Raw genomic sequence first — 10,975 nt, 5'->3', positions numbered from 1 at the left:
TCTCGGCTCACTGCAAGCTCCGCCTCCCGGGTTCACGCCATTCTCCTGCCTCAGCCTCCCAAGTAGCTGGGACTACAGGCGCCTGCCACCTCGCCCGGCTAATTTTTTGTATTTTTAGTAGAGATGGGGTTTCACCGTGTTAGCCAGGATGGTCTCGATCTCCTGACCCCATGATCCGCCCACCTCGGCCTCCCAAAGTGCTGGGATTACAAGCGTGAGCCACCTCGCCCGGCCAGCATTCACATTTCTGAAAAATACTCCATCTAAATTTATAAAAGGAGAAACTATGCTTTCTCAAAAAAACAAAAAACAAAAAAACAACCAACAATCAAGGTTCCAGATACTTACTATGGTGGAAATATTATAAGGCAGAGAAGCAGCGGGGGAAAAAACAGGAGGAGGAGGAAGAGGATTGGTAGGTAAACTGTGAGTCAAAAGACCCCAAAGACATACTTGTAAAGACAGCTCCTGCCTAAGTACACAGCACTCTCCTCTGGGCACCCAGCCTGCCAAGAGGGACTCCTAGCAGGCAGCCTCCCACTCTGTGATCCTGGCCACGGTCACTCATGGTCATACAGGAGTGGGAAATATGAATCAAGATGAACAGAAACTTAGCAAAGGCGAGGGGAGAGAAGAGAGAAACAAAGAGAAAAAGAGAGAGATGTGTATTGACTGTGTATGACGGGAACTGGAACATGTCAAAGAGCAGCTGTGGGCACCCACTTCTGTCTGCCATGTGGGCTGAAGATCAGAGAAAGGCAGTCAACTGAGAAAGAATAAAGCCAAAAGGAGGACAGGGAGCGTTCCTGAACACCTCATTCTCCCAGTTGCTAGACCCAGTTCTATGTCTGCCCTTGGGTTCTGAGAGAGCCTTACATTCTTAGAATAAATTCTTCCTCTTTACTACCTTAGGTTGATTTTTCCTACTTATAACCAAGGGTCCTAACTAATAGTTTTAGAACAGAAATATCTATAAGTTACTCAAACTTTCTTGGCCTTCTCTCTGCATCTGTAAAAACAAGAGCACTAGACATGATCTCTAAAATATTTTTAGTCCTAAAATTCTCATTCTTTTCATATGATTTTGTAAATATGCAATGCACTAAATACGCATGCCAGTTAAATAAAGTATAGTTACTTTTAAAGTATCAGCAATACATTTGTGAAGTTTACCTGATCTAAACAGACTTCTAAAACTAATCTGCAATAGCCAAGACATATGCAGTAACTTATTATCTACCTAAAAAGCTCAGTGCATTTATCGATAAGACTAACAACTTTAGAGCAGCAGCAGTATTTTACTTTTATGGTACCCATGTATTAAGTAGAAAACAGTGAAATACTCAGTGATTAAGTGACCAACATGATAGTCTCTAGATGGAAGTAGTAAGTAAGGGTATAGGTCTGGAGTCAGATGCCTAGGTTTGAAGCGTGGTTCTACCTCTTATTAGCTCTGTGACATTGGGGCAAGCTACTCAGCCTCTCTGTGCTCTAAAATGCAAAATCTGAACCGGACGCGGTGGCTCATGCCCGTAATCCCAGCACTCTGGGCAGATCACCTGAGGTCAGGAGTTCTAAACCAGCCTGGTCAATGTGGTGAAACCCCGTCTCTACTACAAATACAAAAATTAGCCGGGTGTGGTGGCTGGCACCTGTAATCCCAGCTACTTGGGAGGCTGAGGCAGGAGAATCGCTTGAACCTTGGAGGCGGAGGTTGCAGTGAGCCGAGATCAGTTCATTGCACTCTACCCTGGGCAACAAGAGTGAAACTCCATCTCAAATTGATTAATTTAAAAAGTATAAAATCGAAAACTTTAAAAATGGGGTACTTCAGGCCAGGCGCAGTGGCTCACACTTGTAATCCCAGCACTTTGGGAGGCCAAGGCGGGCAGATCACAAGGTCAGGAGATCGAGACCATCCTGGTCTCTACTAAAAATACAAAAAAAATTAGCCGGGCATGGTGGTGGGTGCCTGTAGTCCCAGCTACTCGGGAGTCTGAGGCAGGAGAATGGCGTGAACCCGGGAAGTGGAGCTTGCAGTGAGTCGAGATGGCGTCACTGCACTCCAGCCTGGGTGACAGAGTGAGACTCCGTCTCAAAAAAAAAACTGGGGTACTTGGACAGGTGCAGTAGCTCACGCCTGTAATCCCAGCTACTCGGGACATTGAGGTGGGAGAACTGCTTGAACCCACAAGGTGGAGGTTGCGGTGAGCAGAGATCGCACCACTGCACTCCAGCCTGGGCAACACAGTGAGACCCTGTCTCAAAAAAAAAAAAAATTGGGGTACTAACATTAATAGAACCTACCTTACAGGTTGCCGTGAGGATTAAATGAATTAAAGGATGTAAAGCACTCAGAACGGTGCATGGACCTTAAGTACACTGTAATATTAAGGCTTATTATCACGCCCCTTCATGTTGTGCTACTAGAGCCAAAATAGTAAGCCTGATCTAGTTAACTCTGAAGAAACTCCCCAGCCCACCTTCTGAGTATAGTTTCTCAGGACTCAGGACCCAGGTCAACTCTAACTCCACAGATAAAGACTGTAATGTCCACGGGTGAACTGACTTTTTATTCAAGGTCATAGAACTAGTAGTTAGAAATAAAGTTAAGACTAGATTCTAGCCTGGGCAATATATCAAAACCCTGTCTCTACAAAAATTATCTGGGCGTGGCAGTGTGTGCCTGTAGTCTCAGCTACTTGGGAGGCTGAGGCAGGAAAATTGCCTGAGCCCAGGAGGCAGAGGTTGCAATGAGCTGAGATGGCGCCATTGCACTACAGCCTGGGCAACAGAGTAAGAGCCTGTCTCAGAAAAAAAAAAAATTAGATTCTATTTGCAAAAAATACAAAATAGCGTGGTCGGAAAGAGCAAAACCTCTGAAATCAAAGTGCTTACTAGTACTTACTGTGTGACCTAGAGAAATGTTGTTAACTTCCTAATCTTGGTTTCCATCCATACATTACTAATAATCGTCGTCATCTTATTATCAAGTTAGGGTGGTGAATAAATGAATTAACGTTAAGTGAGAACCCTCAATCTCCTCTCTACCGATCCCATGCTTCCCTAGGGTTTATCATAATGCAGATTTACACCAGATCAGGGTCAGGCGTGGTGGCTCATGTCTGTAAGCCCACTACCTTGGGAAGCCAAGGTGGGCATATCGCTTGAGCCCGGGAGTTCGAGGCCAGCCTGGGCAATGTGGCGAAGCCCCATCTCTACTAAAAACACAAAAATTAGTCAGATGAGGTGGTGTGTGACTGTAGTCCCAGCTACTCAGGAGGCTGAAGTCAGAGGATAAACTCAGCCCGGGAGGCCGAGGCTGCATTGAGCTATAATCCACCACTGAACTTCAGCCTGGGTAATAGAGTGAGACCGTGTCTCAAAACAAACAAACAAACAAACAAAAAAAAACTGTGTACATAACTCTTTAACTGGGTGCAGCACCCTCATGCCTGTAATCCCAACATTTTGGGAGACAAAGCACGAGGATCACTTGATACAGGAGTTCAAGACCAGCCTGGGCAACGTGGCTGGACCTCTTCTCTCCAAAAAAATTTTTAAAAAAATAGCAGAGCTTGGCCGGGCGCGGTGGCTCATGCCTGTAATCCCAGCACTTTGGGAGGCCGAGGCGGGCGGATCACAAGGTCAGGAGATCGAGACCACGGTGAAACCCCGTTTCTACTAAAATACAAAAAATTAGCCGGGCGCGGTGGCGGGCGCCTGTAGTCCCAGCTACTCAGGAGGCTGAGGCAGAAGCATGGCGTGAACCTGGGAGGCGGAGCTTGCAGTGAGCCGAGATCACGCCACTGCACTCCAGCCTAGGCGACAGAGCGAGACTCTGTCTCAAAAAAAAAATAGCAGAGCTTGGTGGCATGCTCCTGTGGCCCCAGCTACTTGGGAGGCTGAGGCAGGAAAATCGCTTGAGCTGAAGATGTCAAGGCTGCAGTGAACCACGATGAAGCCACTGCATTCCAGCCGGGGCGACAGAACAAGGCCCTGTCTCTAAAAAGAAATGTAAGTACAGAATTATATCAATTTAAGGAAGAAAACTATTATAAGAACTACTTTGCAATGGCAGAGACAGCGGCGGCGGCAGCAGCATGCTCAACAAGAAGTGTGTAGCCCCACTCTCCCAAAAGAAAACGAATCATTGTAAAACACAAAAACCTTAAATAAGAATTCTTTAAATCAGTGAGTGCTGGAGGAAAAATTTAAGAGGCTTTGAGAAAGAAACATTTACTGACAAAATGTTCAATGTACAAAAATTCTGTATCCTTACTTTTCACATATAGGTTTACAAACATTTTATACATGGCCTTCAGAATTTCAAATGGTAGGTTTTTTTTTTCCCAAGAGGGGAACCAACCTAAATTAGACCAAATGACAAAGCATACTTATACTACCAGGAAGGAAATACTGAAGAATGTATCTTGTTTCATAAACTTGGTACTGACTAAATAAAAGAAAGCCTCACATTTTTGTGCCTAAGAATGAATAGTATAGGGATTCTCAAAGCATGATCTGGGGACAAGTGAATCCAGTTGTCCTAAAAGATTCCAGTCCCCACTAAAGGGGCTTCCCAATGTCAAAATTATTATCAAAATAATTTTTTTTAAAGTTATTGGTCAGCCAGGCACGGTGGCTCACATCCACGATCTCAGCACCTTGGGAGGTAGAGGTGGGCTGATCACTTGAGCTCAGGAGTTCGAAACCAGCCTGGTCAATATGGTGAAACCCTGTCTCTACTAAAAAATACAAAACTTAGCCAGAGGTGGTGGCACATGCCTCTAATCCCAGCTACTCAGGAGGGTGAGGCATGAGAATTGCTTGAACCCGGGAGGCAGAGGTTGCCGTGAACGAAGATTGCGCCACCACACTCCAGCCTGGGCGACAGAGCAAGACTCCTTCTCAAAATAAATACACAAATAAAGAATAGTTATTTGTCTTTTTCACTTTCATTCTGTTTTCCAGAGGTTTACACATAGTATGTGATATTGCAACAGACTGAATGCAGAAGCTGATGAGAAGCTCACTGGCTTTTATTAAGCCAGATATTAAAGAGATTTGCAAAAATTTAAAACAATGCTAATCTTTTCACCAAGTTCTTAACTGTTTTAGAAAAGTTATTTTTCATTAAAAAAAAGTTATTTAGGTTACCATGCAACAGACTTAATTTTTATTTGTTTATTTTTTGAGACAGTCTCACTCTGCACCCAGGCTGGAGTACAGGGGCATGATCTCTGCAACCTCTGCCTCCGGGGTTCAAGCGATTCTCCTGCCTCAGCCTTCTGAGTAGCTGGGATTACAGGCGCCCACCACCATGCCTGGCTCATTTTTGTATTTTTAGTAGAGACCGGGTTTCACCAAGTTGCCCAGGCTGGTCTCGAACTCCCGGCCTCAAGCAATCCACCTGCCTCAGCCTCTCAAANAAACTGGACAGGAAATTAAAGGCAAATAAATTAAATGCTTCCTTTTCAGTTATAAGGCTGTCATTCTGATGTGAAGGCAAAATTCTAGGCAATTAATTAAAAGACATTTCAAAATTAACCTCTATGTTTATGCCATAAGCAATAATTTATTGCTTTCACATTCCTTCCACAGCTGCTTGAAAATTCATACAAAAGCTTAACGTATTCAATGCAAAAGCTAGATTCTCAGAGGTTGATATAATATACTTATCCTCAATGAAAAATTTAAATAATTTCATACTATCTTCATCCCCAAACTGTTCTCCTACCAAAATTGATGTCTATGCAGAAAATGCCACAGTTGCATACTGAAAAGAGAATGCAAAGGCTTACTACGGATAAAAACAGAATTAATTTCTGAGTCATAACATTTCTCACTTCTGTAACCTATAAAGCAAAAAAATGTAAATTCAACAATCACAAAGCAGCCAACTTCTCAACATACCAATCTAAAACAAAAGACAAATTTAAAGACAGACTAAATTTTTAGCTCTACTAGTGGTCACTTTACTCTCATTACACTACTCAAATTGAAAATTCACTTTAATATGGGAGGAGCGGTTGTGTAAGTTAACTTTAATGTGTTTAATACTGTAAATTCTTTCTTGTCATCAAAATATTTTTATAACTCAGGACCAAACTGCAAATGACCATTTAACTAAGCTATTAGGAGGGCCCTGGGTCCTCCAGCCTCCAGACTAGCACCAAATTACTTCACTTTTCAGGTATGTTTAGCATTTAGTCATCCTATAATACAAGAAGCCTTATAAGAAAAAAACACTCCTGCTTGAATGCTATTTTTCATCAGAAGACTTCAATTTAATGCTTCTCTGCCTATTCCACACTGTGACTAGTAGTAGTCCAAGAGTGATGTCATGGAAAACAGCTTCCCTTAGCCTTTAGAGATTGGATCCAGTGAGAATTCTAGGAAAAGTCTCTATTGGGGAATAAAACCCCAAATTATCTAAGTTCTATTCTAACATGAAATCACAAATACTGTCATGTTAGCCTTTCAGTTCCTCTTAAGAATTATACAACCAAACTAAATATTTTGGAAGGTCTTGCTGTTATGATACAGATTTCCTGCAAATCATTAAAGTCTATGATATATATCATTAACTAAATTCAAAGATCTTATCAAAGCAAAGAATATTTTTTTCTATCCATTCTTATATGTTTCAGTGATTGAGCCTGATGAGTTTTAAGGGTCTTACATTAAAAACAGAAAACCTGACAACATATTTTGCCTTTCCTAATTTCTTGTTTCCAAAGTTAAAATTTAAAATTCTGAAAAGGTCTTCCACTTTTGGACCAGCAGCAATACAACATATACCCTTGGCAGAGATGAATTATGAGAGCCTTTCCAATGATTCTTAAAATGGCAATAATAATAATCTTATATTACTATCTCCCTTGGTGCTGCTGTTCCTTGAAAACCAGCTACACTCCCAACTTAAGGCCTCTCTACACCTGTTCCCTCCGCCAGGATCACACTATCCCCAGATATATATGGTTCCCTTAGGGTCTTTGGTGTCATTTCAGTGAGGCCTTCCTCAAACACCCTCTTTTAATGTTGCAAAACCCCATCTGCCCCATCAACCAGACAATCCCCATGCTCCTCCACTTTATTTTTCTCTGCAGTATATTAAATGGCAATACAGATTATCCGTTTTACTTAGTTTCCTTTCTGCTTCAATTTGGCGGTTTTGCTTCATTGACTGTTACATCTCCAGCACCTAAAACAGTGCTTGGCACATAATAAGTGCTTAATAAATATTTGTTGGAAAGACGGATAAATTTAATCCTCACAACCTTCCATGTTTTGTATCCATCCCCGACTTAAAGATGAGAACATCAAAGCTCACAGAGGTTAGGTAACTTGCCCAAGGCTATATAATTATCAGTAAGTTGTGAAGTTCGGGTCCTCCTGACTTCAGAGCCTTCCTGATTAAACACTGTTCTACAATGCCTCACGCATTGCTCCATCTTTCATTTCTCTTCAATAAAAACCACATGAGATACAGCACTCCAATTCAGAGAAAATAGATGCTAATAAAGTAATCCACCTCCTCTAAGCTAAAGATTCATTCTCCTCACAGTTAACATTATTCACTCTCAAAACATTTGCACTGGGAAAGGCCAGGCTTGACAACAGGCCACCTACATCATTTGCGGGGACTCTTGTTCAAAATCAGGGAAAAATGGCGTTAAAAGGCTGGGCGATGGCCGGGCGCGGTGGCTCACGTCTGCAATCCCAGCACTTTGGGAGGCCGAGACGGGCGGATCACTTGAGGTCAGGAGTTCGAGAGGAGCCTGGCTAATGTGGTGAAACTCCGTCTCTACTAAAAATACAAAAATTAGCTGAGCATGGTGACGCGCATCTGTAACTCCAACTACTCGAGAGGCTGAGGCAGGAGAATAGCTTGAACCCGGGAGGCGGAGGTTGCAGTGAGCCGAGATCACGCCACTGCACTCCAGCCTGGTAGACAGAGCGAGGCTGTGTCTCAAGAGAGAGAAAAAAAAGCTGGGTGCGGCGACTCCCGCCTGCAATTCCAGCACTTTGGGAAGCCAAGGTGGGCGGATCACTTGAGTCCAGGAGTTTGAGACCAGCCTGGCCAACATGGTGAAACCCCGTCTCTACCAAAAATACAAAAATTAGCCGGACGTGGTGGCGCATGCCTGTAATCCCAGCTACTCAGCAGGCTGAGGCCCAAGAATCCTTTGAGGCCAGGAGGTAGAGGTTCCAGTGAGCGAGGATCGCGCCACTCCATTCCAGCCTGGGCGACAGAGCAAGACTCTGTCTTAAAAAAAAAAAGGAAAAAAAAAAGTCGTTAAAGGCAGTAAAATATAAAGCTTTTTCCTTTCTTCTGTATCTCTCGACTATTTCACGGTGTTTTTTTTGAGACGGAGTTTTGCTCTTGTCGCCCAGGCTGGAGTGCAATGCCGCCATCTTGGATCACCAGAACTTCCGCCTCCCGGGTTCAAGAGATTCTACTGCCTCAGCCGCCAGAGTAGCTGGAACTAGAGTAGCTGGGACTACAGGCGTGTGCCACCACGCCCTGCTAATTTTGTATTTTTAGTAGAGACGGGGTTTCTCCACGTTGGTCAGGCTGGTCTCAAACTCCTGGCCTCCCAAAGTGCTGGGATTACAGGCGTGAGCCACCGCTCCCGGCTCTCATGGGTGTTTTTTAAATTTTATGTTTGTCGTTCTGAGTAAAGGAAAATTAAAAATTTAAATTAGCATAACTTTTACCATTCACCCTTATACTGTACAATCCCAGTTTTACATGCAGATTATTAAACCAAGTGTGGGGCCCTTCTGAACATCCATGAAGCCAAGCCTGCCCTGGTCAAGGTTAGGTTTCTGAGATAACCCGACTCGAGGTAGAGAGAAGGTCAAACCTTGAAATTCCCAATAAAGCAATGATTTGTCAAAATTTTATCTTGAAGTTAAGTGATAAATCCAATCTATAAAACCAACCACTTTGAAGTAGGCTCTTCCTTTTACTGTTAATCCTGTCCAACTTCTATTATTCTGCCTCTTTACAAAACACAAAAGCATACTCTGAAAAGGTAACTGATATTGGACTAGACGATTATAAATTTAATAAAACACAACTACTCAAAACCATTTGTTAGCTAAAATAACAATATACCCAAAATGCTTCTCTTTCACTTTTGTGGACCATTTAAACCAAACCATACTATATTTTGATGTGCCAAGTAAAATGATCCATACCGATCTGTTACACATATAAATTCTGGCAAAATAAATTCAATTTTCAAACCACAAATATTTACTATCCTATTCTTTCCCCAAATTAATCAGCAATGAAGAGTGCAAGTTAACATCCCCTACCACTGATAAACTGTGACTCTAAGCACCTACTACATGTTGTGATGATTAAAAATGAGAATCAAATTATATAATTACATTAAGTGCTAAAAAGTTGAAATGTTCTATACATTTCTAGATCTATTAAGGATTACTGAAACATGAATGCATTGATAAGCTCTTAACCAATTTTCAAATTAGTAGAAGTATTAGAGCATCCTGCTCCCTAGATATGAAAAACAGGCATTAAAATTAGGGTATATATGTCTGCAAGGCATTTTCTAAATTACCACTTAATCAGATCAACAAAGGCAAACAAATTCGGAAAACAGAAAAGACTAAACAAATGTAAGGTGTTAACTAAATATTCAGAGTAAGAAAAGGGGCCTAAAGCGGCCTAGAACGAGGAAAAGCAAAGCGCCTACAGTAACGTTACATTTGAATTAAAGAATACCGTTATTTAAATAAGCAGTTACCACTTCGTAGGAGGAAGGCCAAGCAACGTGACTATTATACATCTATGGATTCACAGCACTGCTTTACTATCATTCCGTACTTATTTGCTTATATTTGTAATATAGAAATAAAGAGGCAGCAACAGTTAGCCACTACATTAACCACTCTAGCAAAGGTTACTTAAAAAACGGCCTTGCATTCTTACAACACTCTACAATTAAGGATTATTTTCACATATATGACCTCATATAGTCCTCTCAACCCTGCGATGTTGGTACTACCGACTATATTTCATAGATAAGAAACCGAGGCTCGGTACGCGATTTTTTCTCAGAGTCACCCAAGTCGAACCCAGACCTTCCGATTCCTAGTTTTATGCCTCGCATTTCGCATAGTTCTATTTCAGGCATAAATTGAATTGTTAAAGGGAAGGAACGGGTTAGGGAAAAAATAATCATGGTACCTGCAGCTGTGTGCTGCAAAAAATGGCTGAATTATGCTTCTTCCTTTTTCTTTCTCGCTCTCTCTGGGGAAAAAAAAATTACATTTCAAACAATTTAAGTAAACTCAAAGACAAATGAGGTCCCGGCGTCTACCAAATGTTTGACTCAGGTCCGTGTAGAGAGGGCCGGCGAATTCGTGCCTAGCTCGGGGCCGCGGGCGAAGCCCGGGCTCCGCAGGCCGGCGGCCAGGGGCGGCTACGTACCTCGGGGGGTCCTGTCCAGCCTCTAGTGGACGGCAGTCTGCATCAGGAAGAACCGGGCCGGCGGGCCGATGGGTGGGCGGTCGGGCGCCGGGACGGCACTCGGCAGGCTCCTCAGACGTCTACGAGCTGCAGCTCCCGGCACGAGCCGGGTCGCTCCGGCGGGGCACGAGCGTGCTCGCCTGCAGCACCTTCTGGATAAGTCCTGGGAAAGAAGACAGCGCTGAGTCGCGAAACCAGACAGTCGGGCTCCGCACGAGGCGGCGCGGCGTCGGGGCCCGGACCGACCTTGCCAACGCCGGGGGCCTCGCAGCACCCGGCGGGGCTCGGCGGAGGGCCGAGTGGGGCCGCGGGCGGGGGAAAGGGCTGGGGGGCAGCAGGCAGAGACAGAAGCACCAGAGAAGGTAGCGTCGAGGACGGCGTCTCCGGGCTTCTGCCCCGAAGCGCGCCGAGCCTCGGGATCACCCACGCCGGGGGTGGAGGAAGGCGGGAAAGGGGCGGGTAAGGGGC

General features: G+C 43.8%; 1 protein-coding gene across 1 annotated transcript in view; it reads right to left on the bottom strand.

The window, feature by feature from the left end:
• LOC108520483 (kelch-like protein 15) overlaps positions 1–10,923 on the bottom strand; it is a 19,174-nt gene extending 8,251 nt beyond the window's left edge. Inside the window, exon 1 of the mRNA XM_017859895.1 lies at positions 10,469–10,923. The gene's annotated coding sequence lies outside the window, so the exon portion shown is untranslated. The remainder of the gene's footprint in view (positions 1–10,468) is intronic.
• Between the last annotated feature and the right edge of the window lie 52 nt (positions 10,924–10,975).

This window comes from Rhinopithecus bieti, unplaced genomic scaffold (assembly GCF_001698545.2).
Source record: "Rhinopithecus bieti isolate Rb0 unplaced genomic scaffold, ASM169854v2 scaffold_47968, whole genome shotgun sequence".
Classification (NCBI taxonomy): domain Eukaryota; kingdom Metazoa; phylum Chordata; class Mammalia; order Primates; family Cercopithecidae; genus Rhinopithecus; species Rhinopithecus bieti.
Note: the sequence above shows the minus strand (reverse complement) of the source record. Positions and strands in the feature narration are given on the sequence as shown.